We start from the raw sequence: 24,139 nt of genomic DNA, 5'->3' as shown, positions 1-24,139 counted from the left end.
TTTCAAGAGAAAAGAGAATTGAACTCATATATGAATAATCTTACCAAAAGATATTCAAGAGAGATCCAAATGTAGAGACCAAGGGATAAACCCACAAACTCACCAAAGTGTGTTAAACCTAAAAATATTTTCTACCCTAAAATATGCTCATCCTATTCTATTTACACTTTAGGGTAAGCTAAGATATGAAAAGACATAAATGACCTTGATTAAATTTGCATCATACTATGACCAAAAAGGACCCTAAAATATCATTTTAATCTTCTATTGTGTTGATTCTTGGCTTCCATACTCTCCTAAAATACTCCAAACTTTTGATGTCAAGTTGAAATACATCTGTGCAATAAGGACTTTTCGAACTTGCATTATTCTCTCCTTATTAAAAAGAATTCGACCTCGAATTCAAACACTGCTAATCATGGAGGGGATTTAGCACCCAAGCCAAAAAATAATCTTTCAAGTAAGTTACATACCACTCCCAAAAATACACACTTTTGTGATAAATCCATGAACCATGAAGTTCCCTAAAAATATACTTTTCAAACATAATATCAAGAACTTTACTCAAATATGTATCACAATCATAAAAGAGGTTAAAGAAACTAATAATTTTACACATTAGAACTTTCAAGTTAAAAGTAGCTTCTTCAACAACTTGGATGAAATAGTTCCTTAATTCACAATTTAAATTGTACTCTTCTAACCACATGATTAAGAGAACTGACAATATCATCCACAAACCTTAAATACAAGTATGCATTTTCGAAATCAAACACAAACATCAAACCCAAAAATTTCTTGCACTTCTCACTTACTAACTCAAAACATGAATCTAATAGCAGTATTAAAGTATTCTCACTAATCACAACAAATTTGCTACTATAAAGGTTAAAAGCATAGAAACTTACCTTCATGGCTTTAGAAAGTCCAAAAATAAGCACTTGCCATTCAAATAAATCATTCTTAAATTTAGATGGAAAAGATATCTCAAATCTTTTTGTAGCCCAAGAAGATGCTCTCAAGTATCTTACCTCATTGTAGATCTCCTGTTGATGGTGTTTCACAAATAGATTAACAAGGTTAGCAAACTCATCAAAAAAAGAATTATCACATTTATGTCCATAGATGTTTGGTAATTCTTCTAATAGATCATATTTACATTTCCTTCTAGAAGCATTCAAAAATTCATTCCAAATTATATTCTCAAAGGCAAGATTAGAGTAAGTAAATAAATTGATACAAAAGCTAATATCTACCAATTTACTACCCCAATCACTTGTGCCTCTCCCATTCTTTAAAAGATTTTCTTCAATTTTGGAGAACTTTTTAACACAAGAAGTACTTTCAACAAACAATTTGGGACTTAGCTTGCTAACATCCAAACAATTAACACCTTAGACAAGTCACAAGAATCATTTTCACCAATCATGCACTCTTTAAAATTTGAATCATCACTTTCATCAGGTGCATATGAGTCAACAAAGAATGAATCACTCAATTGAAAATCACCAAAAAGAGGATTGTCAAAAAATTTAAAATTTTGACATTCTTTAAGCTCAAAGACTATGATCACACTTCTCATGCTCCATTTCAAAAGTACTACCACCAAGAACACTCATGTCCTTACAAGATAAAGAATTGTTACAATAAAATTCACTTGCAAAGAGACAATCACCATCAATCACATTTTTAGTGTTCCAAATAGCTAAAGAAGAAGTAAATTCATCTTCATCACAAGAATTCAAGGAAACACCAGGTGTTTTCATATTTGACATAACACTAGCTTAAAATGTTTTAAGCTCTCAATCAATAACAATTTTAGCTCTACAGGTATATACAACTAGTGTATGGCCATCATTCATTTGTCTATTGACGCAAAGTAAAGAATTATCAATCTTACCAAAAGATGGTCCAACATTCACACTCAAGCCACTATCAAGTTCATTTAAAGTAACTAAAGAGTTAGTATCAGTCTTCTTACCTTGATGAACACTTGAAGATCCTTTTTTACCTTGATTTTCTAAACTTAAGCTCACTTGCTCACTTAAAGTAGTCTCAACTTGACTTGTTTCTTTCAATTTTTGAACTTTTTTCCATGTTGAGTCATTCCTTTTGTGTTCTTATTCAAGAAGACCTACAAAAGAAGCGGAAACACTAGAAGAACAAGAATTCAAAGGGTTAGAGTTAGAATAAGAAAACCTCTTACTCACACTCTCTTGTTTTTCTATTATCTCATATTCTTCTCTCTCACTAGATTCACTCTTTTTCTTTCCTTCTTGTGACAATTCATTTTCATTTTTCAACTCTCTTTTCTTTTGTGCTTGTATCCACCTACTCACTCACTTCATTCCATATATTCTTTCTTTTTTCCTCATTTGAATTATCACTATTCAATCCCTTGCTCTTCTTTTACTTTTCTTGCTCACTCATTTCATTAGGAGTGCAATAGGTTCCAAGGATCCCTTTTAAGTCATTAGGATGAATCTTCACATCAATTTTTAACTTAGCATAGCTAGAAGCTCTGAAGACTCTACTTAAATTATTAGGATGACTTGGTACATCAAATTTTAAGTTAGTAGCCTTCACTTTCACTTTCTTGACTTCCTTATTTGTTATTGAATATTCCTTAATGGTCATAAGATTTAAGACATGCTTTCATACCATTGAATCTACAATAACAAACTTTTCCAATTCTCTATCAAACCAAAGTTTATTACGATTGAACCAAGGAGTTCCTAAACATACCAAACTAGTAGACAAAGGGCAGACATCACACCAAATACCCCCTTGATAGCTTCCGTGGTAAACAATGATCTTCACCTCTTTGTCAACCAACCTTCCACCAAATTTATATAGTGAACCTTTCGTATGACAAGGTATATCAAACCACTCAACCAAAGAAGGATCAATGAAGTTGGTATAACATAATTTATTTACACCTAAGGTGCAATTAATTATGCAACCACTCTCATATCCCTCCACAATGACTTCAAATTTAGTTAGACCTTCATTAATCTCATGCTCTCCTTTTCTTCTAGAAGCACCACTATAATCATGAAAAACTTCACAATAACTCTTACTAGAAGTAGAATTATAAGACAAAATTCTTCATTTGCTATTGACATGCAAACCTTAATTGTAACTCCTTCAGCCAATAAAAGACATAATTAGGGCAAGAAAAATGGTTAGTAAAATAATGGACCTGACAAGTCACTCCCTCACTTTTATAACTCAGATGATGGCACTTAATTTTCTTTCCACTCATGTATACACTCAAAGGTCGTAGGATTTTAGGACCACACATAAATGATCTCACCACTCAAGGATATTCCTTAGTATCTTCACTATTCTACAATCTTAAATAATCTTAAAGTAAACTTTCAAGTATTGGTTCGGAGTAGAGTTTATGTCAATAATTAAGAAGACAAAACGCACTAAAAGGAGAAATCCACAAAAAAATTGATACAAAATGAAATACAAACACAAAAATAACTATATAACACAAGTAGAACTAATACTCAATGTAATCTAGCTAAAGAAATTGACATACAATATGATTTACCCATAAACCAATCAACCAAATTTTCGAGTTTGGGAAAAAGATGACACAACTCAAACCAAGTTTATCCAATCAATATAAGATACTTTTAAGCATCACCCAATAGTTTTTGAAGTAATAAATCAACTCAAACTTTAAAATTTCACTAAACTTCATACAAAGAAAAACACGCAATTTTTGAACCCAAAATTGAACCAAAATTTGTCCTTAATCTCAAAATTGGAATCTAATATAGTTTAACCATGATCAAAACAACTTAGATCCAAAATATGGAAGTAAATTTTGCACAAGAGAGCTAAAAAAACTCAAATTTTCGCGCTTTAGAAATTTTAGTTGTGAAAATGAGAGAAAATGGGGCAAAATCAACTCCAAATCTACTTTAAATGCTCCCAAATTTGATATTCAAGCACTCTGAACTATTTCCAAAAAAACCCAACAACACCCACTTGAAAATTTCTTTAATTTTCAATTTGATTGTTTTTTTCAAATTTTTCTGATTTTTCCATATTTTTTAAATTTTCAAACAATACAACCCAAGGATTTAGAATTGTATGAACAATTCTTTAGTCGTGCTCTGATACCAATTGATTTAAATGGGATACAAGATATAGATATTGAATGAATAATCAAGAATAGATGGAAGATAAAGAAGAAAGAAAAAAAGAATCCTACAATTGAAGTAAATTAGAGACAAATATAGATTTGTAATTCTCTAATTTGAAAAAAGAATTACATGATTGATTTCAGGGGAGAAGAGAATTGAACTCATACATGGATAATCTTATCAAAAGATATTCAAGAGTGATCTAATGTAGAGACAAAGGGATAAACCCACAAACTCACCAAAGTGTGTTCAACCTAAAAATATTGCCTACCCTAAAATATGCTCAGCATATTCTATTTATACTTCTAGGGTAAGCTAAGATATGAAAAGACATAAATTCCCTTGATTAAATGTGCATCATACTATGACCAAAAAGAACCCTAAAAAATCATGTTAATCTTCTATTGTGTTGATTCTTGGCTTCTATACTCTCTTAAAACACTCCAAACTTTTAATGTCAAGTTGAAATCCATCCATGCAGTTAGCATTTTCCGAACTTGCATCAGTAAGCCTCTGTGATAATGTCATGCCATGCCACTTAACCTCCACGATATGGTGGTGTCATGGAGGCTAACCTACATAATAGCAGTGTGCCACGCCGCTATATATTTTCATCCAATTATTGTTTTTTTAACTTAGGGTGAGGAGCTTTTGGCCGTTTTACCCCTTAAACGGCTTATAAATATCAAATTGACCCTTTTCCTTTATTTTTCTAAGATTAAACTTCATCTTTCTGTTTTTTAACACCCAACCCTAGAAAGTTTAAGGGGTTTATAGAGAGTTCATCATTCAATCTCCAAACTTTAATCTCTCTTCAATTTCTTCTATATTTCAGGCATATTTATCATTCCTTAACCTTAATTTTAAATTATGGTATTTATTTAATCAATATTCATGTGTTTTACTTGATGGGTTTGAAGTTGGGTTGAGGGTTTTTATTTTTATTACTTGAATTATTTTTCCCATGTTTTAAAGATATTATTAATATGTTAAATTGATGTGTTTTGGGGTCTAAAATTGTACATTGTGGTAATGGTTGGAATGGCTGATGGTTTTTCTCAAATTAATAGATTTTTGGCTTGGTAATGGCATTAACCTCAATCCACTTTAAAAGTTTTGGATTTTAATATGCAAATTACAGCCTATAACTCACCTTTGGAACATAGCATTGCATAAAAGGATGAATGGATAATAAAAATAATTTGGATTGCCCTTGGTGGCCATGGTTTGGATTTTAAATAGAACTTGGAGGTCTAATGGTCATAAATTGGTTTTGCATAACTGAATTAGCTTGCAATCATATTGATATGGTGATGCCATGTTGGAAAATGCCTAAATAAAGACTCCTTGGTTAATGGTTGGGTATATGAGTAAATTTTTATAATTTGGGCTTAAAAGGAATTGTGTAGCTTACGGTAAAGTTGTATTCCCTGGGGGACCAACACTAGAAACTATATTTGCCGGTGTGGGGGCCTATATGACCATGTGACTGGATACACATTATATTTTAGATGGTTATCGCCTTGGTGTCTTTAGCCTTTTCTCGGTTCATGTGGCTAACATATACAGGGGCCCTTTCAACAGGGTAAGCTAGCCCCATATAGCCCATGAATGACTTTAGGATATAGTAAGCTATACAGTTTAGGCTAATGGTTTGAACTCTAATGATCATGACCCTTGTCCTAATGCCAGCATCTTACATATGTATTTATAAATGTTGGGCATATGGTTTTTGATGGGCTTTCTATAATGGTATTATTTTATCCTTATTCCCTGAGTTACATGCCAGTGCTCACCCCACTAACCATTTATGGACACTACGTTGTTTTATGATATAGGGTATGAGGGCTTTACTATTTACCTTTGTGCGGTGTTAGGTGGTGTGGTACATTTACTGATCTGTTGTGAAATGGTGAGCCTCCATCTTTTAAATGGCCTAGTTATTTCATTGGTTTCGTGATTGGCTTAGTAATTTTTTGGACCCTTTTCTAGCATAGTCGGGGTCATGTCCCAACTTAGTTAGTATTTTCATTTTAGTGGATTTTGTGGATAGTATTAGGATGACATAGATGTCTTGTTTTGATTCTTATTTTTTTACAAATTTATTTATCTTTTATATACTTATTAGCTTCTGCTTTTACATTGATATGCTCTTGAGATAGGCTTAGGGGGTTGCCATCAGCCCATGGTGGGCTTGAGATTGTTTATCATAGCCAAGTCTGGTCTTGGGTCATGACAGAGAAGAATGTCTGGTAGAGTCTCATGAATTATTACGTAGTCCTCCATATCTATCTTTGAAAGGATAAAATATGTCTTCTAAAAAAGATTCTTTATTTTGATTCCTAGTCGTGCGAGTTATTCTTAACTAATGTCCTAAATTATATTCCACTTTTTTCTACGTAGATGGTGAGGACTAGATCTCGTGAGACTAGAGATATTTAGCTAGCACCTTAGGGTAACGCAAGTCTAGAGGGAGATGCAGGGGTCATGGTTGGACCAAAGGTAGATATGGGCACAAGGAGATATCCTAGCTAGAGGATGTTCAAGGGAGACAACTCCTGATCCTAAGGTTGTGTATTCCAAGGATGATTTCAAATAGTTGATTCAGGGCTAGCTTATGTGCCACAAGGTTTAATTGATACCCTAGTTTCATAGGGTCTGTTGATTAAGTTATTGATGCATTTGGATAGTGTTCCCTTGAGTGCATCTGGTGTTTCTCCAATTCTGAGTTATGGTACCCCCGTTAGTGCTAACATCTGCTTATGGTATTCCTTCGAATCCAAGTGTAGTTTCTCTATCTATATTGGCATTTGCATATGGTATTCCTTAGACTTTGAGTGATGCTCTACCTTTTATGCCAGAATTTGATTATTGTGTTTTTACTTCAAGGGTAAAACCTTCATCTATGTACTTCCAGGTGTGGTCAATCTACTATATTTACTATTCTTTTAGTTGTTTTAGGTTTATTTATTACTTTTGATAATCAAAAAAGGTTTGAGAGGTTATTTTCTTAGGTTTACCTAGGATCAGTGGTGCTATTGGAGAGAATACCCATGAGTTTTTATTTGATTACTAGGAGAAGTTACATAATCTTTGATCCCTTGGGTCTCATATAGTTTCTTATACTACCTACAGTTGAAGCATGTGGCTACGAATTGGTATAAGTTGTGCATTATTTGTAAACCTTTGGGTTCGCCCACTATGACTTGGACTCAGTTTTCTAAGGCCTTCTTAGAGAGATTGTACTGTATAGATTGAGAGACCAGATATTTATAAGTTTGATCCGTTGGAGTATGACTCCATGACTATTGTTGAGTATAAGGCTCATTTTCACACTTTATCCAGGTATTTATCCTTTAGCATCTTTATTGAGTCTGAGAGGATTCGGAAGTTCATAAAAGGGTTAGATGGTACTTATAAGATGGCTACATCTTAGATGGTAGTTTCTTGGGATTTTTTCCAAATTATTATTAAGCATGCAAAGATAACTGGGTCTATTAATCAAGCTACTCAAAAAGGCAATAGGAAGGCTCGTCATCCTGGTGAGTTTAGTGGACACACATCTTAAGGTAAATATTTCTCTAGCAGTATTTCTTATAGTTTTTAGGGTGGGTTAGTTCAGTCCATATTGCAGCAATTAGGTGGTGGGACTTTAGTTTCAGCGACTTTGGGTATCTATACATGGGCTAAGGTGGTCGTTCTAGTTTAGTTGCACCTCTTCATACTGAGTCAGGCTATAGAAAATGTTTTGCATGTGATGAGTTTGGCCATGTGGCCAAGGATTTCCCTCGATGTATTTTTAGACCTACTCATATATTAGTAGTAAGAAGTGTTTTACAGTGTAGGGGGTTTTGCTAAAGGTGCTTGAGGTAGAGGTAGAGGTGCTCATGGTGGTGGATAAGGTGTTACTCAGTCTTGGAGTGACTATGGCCAGTGCTATTCTATACCTTCTAGACTCAAATTTGAGGCTTCTTATGTTGTTATTATAGGTATCGTCCCAATTTATACCAATCTGCTTTGGTATTATTTGACCCTGGGTCTACCATTTTGATGTTGTTTGTGAGACTTTTTCTATCCCTCATTGTGCTTTTACCCTAGAAGAGATTCTATAATTGTGGATTAGGTGTACCAATTTTGTGTGGTTATCTTTACGAATCATGATACTTGGGTAAACTAAATTATCCTAGATATGGTTGATTTTGATGTTATCTTGGGTACGGATTGGTTATCTCTTGATATTTTGGACTATTATACCAAGAACATGACCTTAGCTATACCGGGTGTGTTGAGTTTAGATTGGAAGGATATGTTTAATTTGAATCTAAAGGGTGTGACATCTTTTCTTTGTGTTCATTGCATGATAAAGAAGGGTATTTATCTAATTTAGCTCATATATGTGATACTAGAATTGCCTCACCACCTCTCATATATGTTGTTTGGGTTTTTCATGAGTTCATGGATGTGTTTTCTATGGATTTATCAGTATGCCTCCAAATCATCATACATATTTGCTATTAATGTGGAGTCCGGCACTAAGACTATTTCTAGTCCTCCCTATTGGATAACCCCAATTAAGTTGAAAGAACTGAAGAGCAGTTGCAAGATTTGTTGAGTAAGGTATTTATTAGACTAAGTGTGTCTTCTTGGGATGCTTCGATTTTGTTTATAAAGAAGAAGGATGATTCTATGTGTATATGTATCAATTATAGATAGTTGAACAAGGTGATTGTTAAGAAGAAATACCCTCTTCCTTGCATTGATGATCTTTTTCACCAGCTTCAGGTAGCTTTGGTGTTCTCCAAGATTTATTTGAGATTTGGGTATCACCAGTTGGAGATTACAGCTTTGGATATTCTAAACATGACTTTTTGGATGCTATACGGTCATAATGAGTTCCTGGTCATGCCTTTTGAATTTACTAATGCCCTAACAACATTCATGGAGTTGATGAACTGGGTGTTCAATTATATCTTAACTCTTTGGTGATTGTATTTATAGATGACATCTTAGTTATTCCAAGAGTGAGGTCGACCATGTGAAGCATTTGAGGATTGTTACTTTAAAGGTTGCAAGAAGTGAAGTTGTATGCTAAGTTTTCCAAATTTTAGTTTTGGTTGAACTCAATCATTTTCTTAGGTCATGAGGTGATTAATAATTGTATTATGGTTGATCCAGCCAAGAGTGCGACAACTCATGATCGGGCAAGACATACTTCTCCTATCGAGATTTAAAAATTTTTGGTTTGGTGGGTTAGTATTGGCAATTTTAGAGGGTTTGTCATCTATTGTGTCTCCTTTTACCAAGTTGACTTAGAAAGAGGCAATTTTTTAAGAGGTCAAAAGTGTGTGAGAAGAGCTTCCAAAAGCTCAAAGAGTTTTTGACTTTATCTTCTATCTTGACTTTGCCCAAAGAGAGTATAGGTTTTACCATATTTTATGATATTTAAAGTGTTGGTTTGGGTGCAACGTTGATGCATAAGAGTAAAGTAATTTCTTGTTCCTCTCGTCAGTTCAAGCCTCATGAGAGAAATCACCCCATCGATGATTTGGAGTTGGCAGCCATAGTGTTAGTATTGAAGTTGTGGCACTATTACATGTATGGAGTTCCTTGCGAGATTTTTGCGGACCATCATAGTCTTTAGCAGAATATTATGGGGCTTGTCTTTAGGCAGCTAGCTTCAATATAGCTACAGCTGCAGAGGATAGTTTCTAAAATGTAAAACTGGTACTTCTCATTATTTTCCAAAAACATACCTAGCTTTTGGCAATCACTCAGCTGACAGAGAACCTAAGAGCTACCAAAAACCCTATAGAGAGGGAGTGGAAATGGTAAATGTTGTCTTTATTTATAATGTCTTCCTTTTTTTTCAAATAGCAAGATCTTAATATGAGGCAGTGGCCTTAGCTTGAGTTGCATAAGGATAATGACCTCATTATTTTGTATCATTCAATGAAAGCTAATGTGTTCTAGATGCCTAGAGTCTAAAGTTAACTAATATGGTAAATTTAGCTCAACTCTTAACCCAGGAGTGTGCTTTAGTCTTGGAGGTTTAGTCCTTAGCTAACAAGATGGTTCAGCTTGATATTTTGACACTTGAGCATGCTTTAACCTTTCTTGATGATAGATCTTTACTGATGGATCAAATCCGAGCACACTAGTTTGATGATAAAATTATAAAAATGATTCAATATAAGGTATTGAGTGGTGAGGGTAGGGCAGATGATAAGATTTTGAGGATAATTTGAGGCAAATTTACTAGTGAGGTGGCATAAAAAAAGATGTTACAAATTTTGTCACTTGTTGCTTGTGTTGTTAGTAGGTGAAGTCCAAGCATCAGAGACCAAGTAGTTTGCTTCGAAGATCACCCATTCCTGAGTGAAAGCGGGAGCAAATCATTATAGACTTCGTGACTGGGTTGCCTCATACTTCTTATGGTTCTGATAGTAATTGGGTCGTGGTGGATTGGTTGACCAAATCAGCCTATTCCATCCCTATTTAGATCTTATCTAGTGCTGAGAAGTTAGCCCTTATCTATGTTCGTGAGATAGTTCATCTTCATGGAGTAATCGCGTCTATTATTACAGATAGAGGCTTAGTGCTCACTTCTCCTTTCCAGTGGACTTTTCAGGAGGAATTAGGTACTCAAATTGATCTTAGTATAACTTTCCACCCCCAGACCGATGGTCAATCATAGCAAACTACTCAAGTTTCAAAGGATATGCTCTACGCATATGTTATGGACTTTGGAGGTCAGTGGGACTAGAATTTGGCTTAGGTGAAGTTTGCTTATAATTATAACTACCATTTGAGTATCGAGATTTCACCTTTTGAAGCATTATATGCTAGGCATTATCGATCTCCTATTGGTTGGTTTGAAACTTCAGAGGCAAGACCCTGTAGTACCAACTTGCTTGTCTTTGGAAAGAATTTGGGTGACTCAAGATAGGCTTCAGGCAGCCTAAAATAGGAAAAAGAGTTATGCAGACTTAATACTTTATGCCTTAAAGTTTTATCTTGGTGATAGATTCTTTCTTCGTAAGTCTCACCATGTATGGTGTGATAAGGTTTTGCAAGAGGGGAAAGTATAGACTGAGGTATATTAGACCTTTTTATATTCTTCTAATAGTTAGGTAGGTTGCTTATGAATTGGCCTTACCTCCAGACATTATCATTGTCCATCTAGTTTTTCATGTATTTATGCTTCGGTGCTATATTTTGGATGAGTCTTATGTTCTTTATGAGGACTCTACTCAATTAGATGAGACGTTCACCTTTGTTGAGGAACCAATGACCATTTTAGCCAGAGATGTTAGAGGGTTGTGTTCCACTGATATTCCTGTGGTTAAGGTTCAATGGAGACATCATCTTGTTGATAAGGCTACTAAGGAGTTTAAGTCTAACATGCATAATAGTTACCCTCATCTTTTTACCAACTCATGTATTATCCTTGCCTTTACTTCGAGAATGAACTACAATTTTAGTGGTGGATGTTGTAATTACTTGAATTTTTGGATTTCCCCTTCTTATGTGTTTTGACCATTTTGACCTTTCCTATAATTAATACATATTAATTTTGGAGTTTGGGGATGTTGGCACGGTTTCGGATGTGATCAGGAAAGATTTTTGCGATTTTATGGTTTTTAGAGAATAAGAAGTGATATAGTTGACTTCAGTCAACATTCATTATTTTGAGTGTCAGATGGCAAAATGAAAAGCACCAGTAGATCCGAAATATCAAATTTAGGTTAGAAGCATAGTTGGTTCGGGTTCGGGACCTTTATATCTTATTTTGACCATTTGTTTGAAAAATAGTAAGGGGGGTTTCTGGGGGTTAATATTATGAAAATAACCATTTTTTGAAAATCTAAAATCACCATTAGTCTGGAATGTAAAAATTAGCCTATTAGCATATTCATAAGTGTTCATGGGGTTGTAAACAAATTTCGAGGGTCGACCTTCAACTTTGAAACTTAGCAAAGTTATTGGTGTTGCTGCAAAATGGTACAGCTGCATTAGTGGCCCAAGTACCACTTTAGCAGTGGCGCTTAAGCGGCTACCACTAAGGTGGGCATTTGAGCGCATTAGCTACTTCCGCTTTAACAAAAGAGGACTGCTTTAGAGGGGTCTAGCCACATAGGCCAGACTACGTTAGTTGTCACTTGTTGCATATGCGGTCATTAACGCTTACGTGGCCAAAGTTGTACCTGTATATAAACTTTTTTTCATGTTTTTCCTCCATTCTTGGATCATTGAGCATCGGGTTTGGGTGATTTTTTAGGGTTCCTTCACCATTTAAGCTTGGGTAAGCTCATAAACCTTATTCCCATTATTTTTCATCAATTATATCATCAAAAACATCTTTAAATCAATTTTAAAATGAAAATTTAGAGTTTTTTACCAGTAAAGTTTAAAAAGGATTTTTCTTTGATTTAGACTCATTTAAGTTCATTTTCACATGGGTTTTCTTCTATAGGCTACTATAACCTTGGAAAATATATTTTCAAAACAAAAGTCTTACCCCTTTATTTTTTAACTTATTTTTCAAACCCATTTTGGAGAGATAGGGGAAATATGGTAATCGTTAATGCCTTTTTTGGTAACTAATCAACTTGTATTAATCACCAAGTGGGAAAATTAAGCACCACAGCATAACCACATCTCAGTTTATTGTCTAAAAGCAAATTAGAAATAAAATTTCTGCGCCTGTACAAGTTCTTCCATTATCTATATATACTAGACAAATACTTGTTAAAATGATAACCGTTGAAAGGCTCTACTCATTTTCTTAGATACTCTAATATTGCAGCTACATGCAACTTCCCTCGAAATGTTGTTAATATATCATAGCTTCTTCTCAAATATTCGTGAGTTCCTCTCTCCCCAGATGGGATGAAGCACTTCAACATAAACCATTTTAAATATATATGCTGATATAGAATTCTCCTTAGAAATCCAAAATCCACTTCAATACCTAAAAACTATTTGTAAGTTCACTTCTAGTAAACTTTAAACATTGATGCATTTTAGTTCTTAAAGATCCGACAAACACACAATCTAGGAACAAATTCTCATTGATTTCCAGAGCAGCATTACACATTTGACACTTCTTGTCCACATCAATACCCCATCTGCTTAACTTGTCTGTCATATTTAAATGACCATGAAGCTGAACCTATAATGTAAAGAGTGCCTTTGGTTTAGCTTCATTAGAAATAACCTTGTGTTTCCAAGGGACTTTAGACTGAATTCCTATCAGCTGAATGTAAATAAAATGAATTCTGCTCTTAGTAATAGGTGGTTGTCCCTGGATTTACTGTAGCACTCTCCTGGGATCTAATATTTTCCTTACCATCCAGTTGGTCTATTGTGGTATCGGGAAACTGTTAAAATCCTGTCCATTCATATAGTAGGCATGCAACCATCTTATCCACAACCTATCCTACTTGCTTGCAAGATCTCAACAAATTTATGTTGTTCTAACTTTGTTCCGAATTTTAAGATTGAAAAGCTGTAGTCCACCTGCTGATCTTGGAAGACACATCGTACTCCAAGAGATGAATGCTTTATTAGTGATTTTATAGGACACCGACCAAATGTAACATCTACAATAAGACTCCATACTTTTCAGAACCTTTGCAGGGATCAGTAACAAATGGGACCAATATGATTGGATCCCAAACACTACCTTTTTAACTAATTGCACTCTCCTTGTATATAATAGTTTGGTAGCTGTCCAGAAGGTGTCTTATGCATCAATCTTATCAATTAAAGGTTGCCATTATAGTAGGATCAACTTTTTGGTTGCTAAAGGAACACCTAGATAGTTAAAGGGCAAGTCCCCAAGAAGGATGCCTAGCTGTTGAATGATAGCCTCTTTCTCCTTGTTGACCACCCTCCAAAATAAATATTACTCTTATTTAGGTTGGCCTACAACCATATAATGCTCAAAATACACCTCTCAATGAGAATATAAGAAATCATTGTCAATATAAAACCCAACTAGGTTGGGGTATAATCCCACAGAAAATATGGTTAAGCGTAACTCTTTTGCGAATTAACCAACTTATAGTTAAATGTTTCCAGAGATGGGGGGGTTTTAGTTTAACAAGTAATTGCCAGTTACTTTGATTAGTGTTTGTACTAAAGAGTTTAAAGAGAAACCATAATTATGTTCACTAGGGCTTTCGGTACTTGACAGATGCTGAAAGTGGTTCAAGATTCTCACGGTAGGTAGGACAACAAGTTATCTTTATCGATATTATACTTAAATGTCTCTTGACCTACTTAAGCAATTAACTACCTAATCCTCTCGGACTTAGGGAATTTATATTCACTGCCCAGATTTTACCTCAGGTTAACCAACCTTGTTACAGTGCTGATTATTAAACGGATTATTTCCAAGTTCCTGTTGATAATTCACTTCCCACTATATTTGATTTCTTTCTCAAGCAAACCAAAGTAGGTGTTGTCTATCATTTAGAACCAACAGACTTTAATTAAAACCTTAGAATTATCAAGAAATCCTACCACCTTTTGAATCTTGAACACTAAACACCTTGTCAAGACTTAATCCTAGATCCCATAATTCAGGTTAATTGAATTTAGCCACTGATAATGCTAAAATCAAAACAACAAGTTGTATTCATGCTTTTAAAGTTAAACTTACCACAAGAAGAATAATTATTATTGAATCGCAGATTAGATCACAAAGGAAAATCCCAAAATAATGAGAATAATCTTTCAAAGTATTTGTTTTTTCAAGCCAAAAGAAAAGAGAGAGAGAGAGAGAGAGAGAGAGAAAGAGAGAAATATCAAGTACTCTTAAAAACTCAATGTGTCAAACTCTATGTGCCGAATCTCCTACTAAAAACCCTAAAACAAAGCTTTAAATAGTTAACTCTAAATAAGGAAACAAATTAATAAAAATCAAAAATCCCACGGATTAGGTGACGACATTTGTGATAGCCTACCAGGAGACTGACGACTTATCACAAATGTCGTCAGCTCCTTCTTCAATTTTGGCTCTTCCTACTTAAGCCTGATGACAAACTTGACAACTTATCAGCTCCGTGATGGCTTATCACAAAATTTCATCAAGGCTTTGCTTCAGTTTTCCTTGGCTTCCTTAGGCTAACGATATTCCTGACAGCTTATCAGAAGCTTCACGACGTATCACAAAATGTCGTCATAGCTTCCACATTAGGCCAATTCTCTGTCTACTGTTGATGACCAACTTGATAGCTTATCACAGGGCTGACAACTTATCACAAATGTTGTCAGCCATACTTGTCTTCAGATTTTTTCTAATTTCAACTTCTTTGCTTCTATTCTTGTTGGTTCTCTATCATATCAGCTTAAATTGTAAAATCAAACATAAACTAATCAAAAATGACAAAAATTGCTTAAGGCTTTGCAATTATTATTAGTTAAAAGCCTCAAATGTGTTAGCATTAGCTCGCACATCAACACCCTCAATTGAAAACAATTGCTTGTCCTTAAGCAACTCGGCACAACTAAGAAAATACAAAGTACACTTGGCAGTCAATCATCCATATCATCTTAAAACACTTTTACCATTTCCAAGGTCACTTAATTCAAGAAAAAAGAAAAACACCAATGCAACACACAGGAATCAAGATACAGCATCAACTCAGTTATAATAACCATTCATAGACCATTATTACACTACCCAAACAAATCAGTAACTAGAAATGTAACCAGTGTGCCCCAACAGCAAAGAAATCCCCCTCACCTCATATTAGGAATTATATATGTAACCATGGGGGTAATCAAAATACTCACTCTCAGAACGAAGTTCCAACCAGTGTATGCCAAGTACCAGATCTTCAGATAGGTTGGTTAGGATCACTATAGGACTTTTCTTAGGCTTGTAATGTAGGTTAGGGACTGGTAGGATACTCGATGGTCTTTAAAATGACTAAGCCCCCTTGACACTACACTTTCTTTTTGGGGTTTCACTCATTAGCCTTTTTCACTCTTCTCTTTTCTTGGTCACACTGATTTAGGATGGGTGTGGTCTTTTCTCAATTACTTTTTTTTTCACAATTTTTCTTTTTCTTTCTTTTTTTCTTCGACACCCAGGTTTTTATTCTATCCTTTTATGCTACCTTTCTTCACATTTATTTTATATCATGCACCCCTATGATAGCCAACCTCAACTTAGGCCGATTGCCTAAGTCAAGGTGCACAGTGTCCAAGGAGGACCAGGGCCAAAATAGGTTTATTGTGATCTAAATGGGAAAGTGACAGGTGTCATACAAAGAAACAGGCAAATTAGGCTCAAAGCAGGGATCAAGGGAGATGATACATATAGGGAAGGTTATTTAGGCTAAAGTGAGCTAATATCAAAATTGCCTATGATCCTTTCCTAACCCCTATCCTTTAACCAAGGTAAGACTAACCGGGCAAGTTCTGGATTTCAACATACAACGGGAACTGAGTAAGATCTCACACGCACTTGGCACACAAGTATATCACAAACTACTACTCATTTAGTTCATGCAGCTGCTTAGCAATGAATACTGCATCACTAAAACTAATGCCATACAAAGATGTACAGTGGTCACAATCAGATACAATTCACACAGTTGAATACTCAGTCCATTAGAGAGGTGATCAAAAATCACAAAAGTATGTTAACTGCCTAATGTACTTGTATTTCTCCTATTCAACTATAATATTTTACAACAAATCACAATATGCCTAAATATGTCGGCTCTACTAGGAGCAAGACTCCAGGGAAAAGAGGCACGGCAACAAAAATCCCAAGAGGACATCAACACCCACAAGTAGTCCGACCCTCAACTTATAATTATACATTGTACCCAATGCGTCAAACCTAAACAAGAGAGTCAAAAACATACATGTGGCACCATGGGTGCAAAGATCTGATGTCAATCACATAATACGAATACAAATAACAAAATACCTTGGGCTGCCTCCCAAGAAGTGCCTAATTTAGTGTCGCGGTACGACATCATTTAGTCATCCTTTATCCCTCCCCTTAGATGTTTTGAATTGTCTGCCCGTCTTTCAATCGTTACTCCTTTTAGGTCCGTCTAGCAACGGTGAGGGCATGATAAGAAATATTCTATCACGCCACTTTGAAGACTTGAACTGTTTGCCCAATTTAACATCAAACTTTTATGTGGGCTTATTGGGAAGCAGTGACGATCTTAAAAACCCACTAAATAGACATTGATCTTTAGGCTTCTTGGCTTTTATGATTGGGGTTGTGGTATACCCTTTTGGAAAGATAAACTCCAAAATGTAAAAATTTTCCTCCTCATTTTTAAAATTTATCATTTGCTTGGGTGATTCAACTTTCATCACATCCACCAGGCATAATGTTGAAAAGTGGTTTGAATGAGGACTAACTCTTACTTCCGAAGTAGCATCCCTATTAGTATCTTTACCTCGAAATGGACTAGAGTCTTCACAAGGATTGTGCTTGATTTCTTCTTTTGCCTCTAGCACCATTTCCTCAATCTTGATATCATCCCTCATGGTTGGTTCAGTTGGTTAGGAAATGTCCAAGGGTTTATCAACATCAAGCTCATCATCAGTATAGGATTCGTGCTCCTCATATTCACACTCTTTGATCAGTCTAAATGATTCCATAGACAAGATATCATCTAAACATAATGTAGAATAGTGCCTTAAATGATTGACCTCGATATCCATCTCCCCTATATTTTCTCTTTCCTTGTTAAATGCCCTATTGTCTTGATATATATCACATATGATATCATTTTTTGTGTCTATACGATCCAACATTAGTTGAAGCATAGCTTCAATGCCACTCTTTTCGGTGCTTCATTCTTTCTTTTCTTGATCAAAAGACCTATCAAAATCATAAAAAGAACTAGAATTTGGGTTAGCAGAATGGGGGGAGGGGGCATTTGGGAAATCACTCTAATGTCCATATTGACCACCACATACAGAACAATCATACTCCTGATAGGATGGAGATGGTGCACACATCTATCTTTGGGGAGCATATCTACAGTCTTGCAAAAAGTGAGGCCCATCACAATATGGACATAGATCATTAAGACAAGATTTCCAACCACCAAGGTGATGTTCATTCCATGATGTCATAGTAGTTAGTAAACTAAAATAAAAATCTACCTAACACAAGAAATAAAAGTAAAAACAAATATTTACAAGTTTGAATTCAAGCATGTAGGTTAAATTCCAAACCAACTCAATACGCCAAATTGTTCCCCGGAAAAGGAGCCATTTTTAATAACGGTTGACCACCATGTCAATAAGAATGTAAGCGATCATTGTCAATATAAAACCAAACTAGGTTGGGGTCGAACCCCACAGTGAATATGGTGTAAGCGTAAGTCTTTTGCGAATTAATCAACTAATAGTTGAATGTTTCCAGAGATGGGGGCTTTTTAGTTTAAAAAGTAATTGCCAGTTACTTTGATTAGTGTTTGTACTCAAGAGTTTATAGAGAAACTAGAATTATGTTCACTAGGGCTTTCGGTTCTTGACAAGATTCTAGCATAGGATATTCTAGTTTGATTAGCAGTGCAGGCATCAACAAACAAGATTTTACAAATGGCACTATCCATTATACTTAATGAATTAGTACTCCAACAGGTCCCGAACAATTTTGGTGACATTACCCACAAAGAAATCTCAGTCAGGAACTCCTTATTGACATCAAACGCTGGTGTCTATGGATTTAGTATTATTGGTCTATTATTTATAGAATATGGGTCTACACACATAATCTCCTATATATCTTTCATGTTCTAGAAATGTACCACATAGTACCCTTCATCATGGAGGTAGATCATCGATTCATCTACTTTTCCCCAATTTTAAGCTACAAAGCGAGACATGTAGTTATAACCTGGCAACTCCTCTGTTACATATACAATTAGTGCCAATTTCTATTTTTAAAAAAAAATCTATCTTCTCTTTCTCCTGGTAGATCATTATCTTACCATTGACTACTTTTGTTATAATATACGACAGAGTTAGTCCACTTTCTATAGATCAATTACCTTTGAAAATTCCTACCCAATCCAGTTTCACCTCCTCCACTTATTCTCTCGTTGGTTTCACTTTCTCAAGAATTATTTCCATTTTGTCACTAGCTACTATAGATGATGATGCCTTCACCTCTTGAGCTTGTGCAACTATCTCCTTCATCTTTGACAAATTTAATGATTTCACTGCACAACTTGTATTACCCATACCCCCACTAAGAGTCTGCTCAATAGGGCGAATTGGGCCTTCCAGCATTAATACTGGTTGGGTAACCCCTTTCTCTAGTGTTGTCGCTATGACTTCTCCACTTAAAGAACTTTCGACAATATTATTTTTCGATGGATTGAAGGCCCAATTAAAAGGTGTGACTTCCCTCACTTTCTTAGTTAAGAGTGGGAAGGATAAGTATTTAGGTATTGGCAATCATATTCAAACACGGGTTAGTGATCATACGGGTTCGAGTGGACAAAAAAATTATTTTCCACTTTTGTTCATAGAGATATGTATAAGTGTGTCACGCTACAGGAGAAATCAATGTTATACATTGTTTCTTACATTAGGAAGGAGAGGCTGAGGAGAAGTGAGAAGAATAAAAAGAATCAACAAGAGCAAGATAAACTAGTTCATATTTTATTGGTGTTAATTTATTTACTCATAAATCTTTTCTAATTATGTCAAAATAATATAGTAATGTGGACAGCCCCTCTTTTATTCCAGGATGAGTGAATCTTAAATAACTTAGAGTAGAAGAAAAAGTGGAAGAATAAAACAAAGAGGAAGAATTATCATCATCATCATCATCATCATCATCATCATAATAATAATAATAATAAGAAGAAGAAGAAGAAGAAGAAGAAGAAGAAGAAGACGAAGAGGAAGAAAAAGGAGGAGGATGAGGGGGAGAAGAAGAATAAAGAAGAAAAAGGAGGAGGAGAAGAAGAAGAAGAAGAAGAAGAAGAAGAAGAAGAAGACGATGAAGAAGAAAAAAAGAAAAAAAAAAGAAAAAAAGGAGGAGGATAAAGTAAAAAATATAAAAGTAGAGAAAGAAGAGGAAAATAAAGAAGAAGAATGAGAAGATATAGAAAAAAGAAGACGAGATAGAAGAACAAGAACAAATAAGAGGAAGAAGAAGAGAAACATGAGAAAGAGAAAGAATAAAATTCAAAAAATAGGCCACTAATGTGGGAGAAGAGGATAAGAAAGATGAGAAAGAACACAAAAAAAATAAAGATATTGTAAAAAAGAAGGATGATCATGAAGTGGAGGATATTCTTGTTGAAATCAATGAGGAGGTAGTGGTGGGGACAAGAACAATTCATAACATTTATTTGAAAATTTAAGACAATTAATATTTTTATTTGGTATGTAATGATTTTGTCTTTTAATATCGGTGGATGATTTGACAAATAATTTTAGTTTACTGAAGTTTTATAGATTCATTGTGAGTCAGTTTTGTCATAAAATTGAGTTGTTGCGTCCTGCGTTGTGATACTGTTATCATTGTTAATTATTGTAGAAAGCTTGCTTAATTATGTATAGACTATTATCATTGTGAATTATCATATTGAAGTCGATGTTTACTATTATAAACAATATTGTTCTATCAGTTAAATTATTGTCATAGATTATAGAAGTCGATGCTTAATATTATAAAAGGTCTTCTCTATTATATATAGACTACTATCATTGTTGATTATGAACTTTAGTTGATATGCAATATAAAAATGTAATACTATATAGAGAAATGTTTTTATTTATTTAGTTTCACTTCATCCCCATTACACATTTCGAAACAGCCAGCACATCAATAGAACATACAATATATTTTTTAGATCATTCTATTTTTCTTCGATCAAAATCAATCTTTATTAGTTGATCACTCTGTATTTTGGTATCTTTTATCAATCTTTTCAGGTGATCCCTCTACTCTTTAGCTTTATTTATCAATGTTATTATAATGACCCTCTTACTAGTTTTTAGAATTTTTATATTTTGACTATTTTGCCCTTTTCATTAGTTGCTTTATCTTGTTTATGAATTACGAAAATAGTTGGTATGATTCCCAATGCGTTCGAAAGTATTTTAAATGAAATATAGTTTAGAACATCCATAAAGGGGGTTATTTTGAATTTGGCCAACTTTTAGTGATCCGAGCCTCGAATGATTATTCTGATAATTCTATTAGATCCAGAATGTCGACTTTAGCCTAGAAGCACTATTGGTTTATTTTTACTGAATACCAAATAAATCTTGAGGATCTGTTCAAAGAGTTTTTAAACCAATTCTACTGCTAATGTTTTTGTTTCTGGTGCATCTACCGATTCTTTATTGTATTCGTGGGCCACTATCTGCGTTCAAAGAAAGGAAAATATTGGACATCATAAGCTCAATCATGGTACTGTATTCATAAAGGGTAGCTTCTTTGTTCATCGTGATCGCGATGTCCTGACTACATTCTCAAAGGGTTAAGTGGGTCTAAATTGTGTAAGTCTTTATAGTGTTAATTAACTGCGAACGTGAGATTAGGTTGGGCTAACCTTTACATTCGCGGCCACAGGATCGTACTTGCAAAGGGTAATTTATTTCCTGGATAATAGTAAGAAGTTTTCCCAAGCTATGTGATATCCAAACAGATGTCAAGACTGATATAGGTATGAAATAGCTGAGGTAAAACCTTGTTGAACGGAGTACAATCTAGTAGCATGTTTCCCCTACATTATTATATGATTATGATTCCGAGATGCTTAAAGTGACCCCTTGGCGACTATGATGAGAAAAGTTGATCTCTAATTCTGTCAATCAAAAGCAGTAAGCTCAGAATTTAGTCCTTGATATAAGTACATCTAGATCCTCAATTATCAGTATCAGATGAGTCAGTGATTCAGTATCTCAATGTTAGTAGTGAGTTTAGTCTGCAGTAAAGTGGTAGTTGAGTTTCAATATCTAGAGTTGCGATGATTGTGTTCATGGTCTGTATATTCATGTATGTTTTCTCATGCGGCATCTTCATGATTATTCAGCTTAGATATTTTGCATGCATGAGCCCTTGCATTAGCCTACCCCATCAACATACTCAGTACATTCTTGTACTGACGTATTTGTGCTAAGGTGTTTTATTTGACACCATATGTTCAGACTTTATTTATTTTTAGTTGATGGAGTTAGTTGGGGACTTGTCCCATCAACTCCATATTTTAGACATTTTAGAGGTTTTTCAAACGGATGTTGTTGATGTGTATTATGAGTATTCATAGATGTGTTGAACCTTATGGCTAGTTTTTGCATTTATTTTAGATATTATGCAGTATACAGGTACAGATATCAGTAAAGGGTTAGCTTGTGGTCCTTCAGGGTCATAAGCACCATGTGACATCTTGGGATGGGATTTTGGAGCGTTACAAACTTGGTATCAGAGCTTAAGGTTCAAGAGTGTCCTAGGGAGTATAAAAGCCACATTTAACAGAATCTTGGGCATGGGTGTGTAGCGTGCCACATTTATGTACAAGAGGCTACAGGATGTTCTTAGGAGCAGTTCCTCTTCTTTCAATGATCATTTTGTGCGAGTGAGCATGAGGTCAAGTTGATCCTCAGTCTAAACTACTTTTTCTTCTAATTATAGAGTATGCCTCCTTGCAGATATTTTGTTCGTGGGATCGATGACCATCCCCCTAATCCAGTAGATCCTGAGAATGAGAGTGTGTCACATCCAGAGTTTTAGGCCTTTTTCCAGGTACTAGCCCAAGCTGTGAATAATGTTCATGGCAACCGTCAGGCTACAGTCCCACCTCAACAAGATGGGAATTCTTCCACAGCCAGGATTAGAAGCTTTATAAAAATGAACCAGCCCGAATTATTCGGGTCAGCAGTAGGTGAGGACCCACAGTTATTTCTAAAGGAGGTGAAGAAGATCACCTAGATTATGCATGTTTCTGAGGAAGAGAGTGTTGAGTTATCATCTTATAGGTTGAAAAACATATCTCATGATTGGGTAGTGATGTGGGATAAAAGTGGAGGGGAGAATGTAGCTCCCGTGACTTGGATAGAGTTTTAGAGTGCCTTTATAGATTGGTTTTTCCGGCTAGAGATGAGAGAGGCTAAGCTAGAAGAGTTCATGAACCTAAGGCAAGGTTCCATGATCGTGAAAGAGTATTGTCTTAAGTTTAACCAATTAGCTAAGTATGCTCCCGACTTGGTAGCTGACCCTAGAGCGAGTATGTGTAAGTTTTTGTCTGGGGTGTCGAGTGATATGTTGAAAGAGTGTTGAGCTACCATGCTCAATAGAGATATGGATCTTTCTAGGATAATGATGCATGCACAACAAATTAAGGCAGATAAAATAAATAAGAAAGAGAGAGTGAATAAGAAAGCCAAGACAGGTAGTCCTGGTTTCCCGCAGGTAAGGTCTCAAGGTGGTAGTAGTTCTCAGTATGGTCGGAAATTTTTAGTTCCAGCTCCATCTTCAGCTAGTGTACTTGCACCTGTGTTTGGGGGTGTCAGATTAGAGGGAGCGCCAAGCTCCAAAGCCCAGAGTAGTGCTAGTGGTGTTCGTACCCATCTGCGTTGTGGAGAGTGTGGCAGGTTCCACCAAGGTGTGTGTAGAGCCGGTAGTGATATGTGTTTTGGTTATGGTAAGCCAGGCTATAGAATGCGAGAATGTAGAGTGCTGACTCAAAGGGGTAGACTTCATGTGTTTCAAGCTCGCCTTGATCAGGAAGGATTCCCTGAAATAGACCCAGGTATGTTATGAGCCCTTCATCTTTATGGCATGCATTTTTAGATCCTTTGCTCCCATTTTGAGATTATATGTTAGCATTAGTCATGCATAAGTTTTAGATCATGATCAGTCAATTATGACCCAGTCTATAGGCGCCCCGTGCACCGCTCCAGTATTTCAGCAAAGTATGTTTAGAGGGAGATAGAGTCCCAAGGGAAAGATACCCTATAGT

The sequence above is a fragment of the Capsicum annuum genome, chromosome 3, assembly GCF_002878395.1.
Source record: "Capsicum annuum cultivar UCD-10X-F1 chromosome 3, UCD10Xv1.1, whole genome shotgun sequence".
In the NCBI taxonomy this organism is placed as follows: domain Eukaryota; kingdom Viridiplantae; phylum Streptophyta; class Magnoliopsida; order Solanales; family Solanaceae; genus Capsicum; species Capsicum annuum.
Note: the sequence above shows the minus strand (reverse complement) of the source record.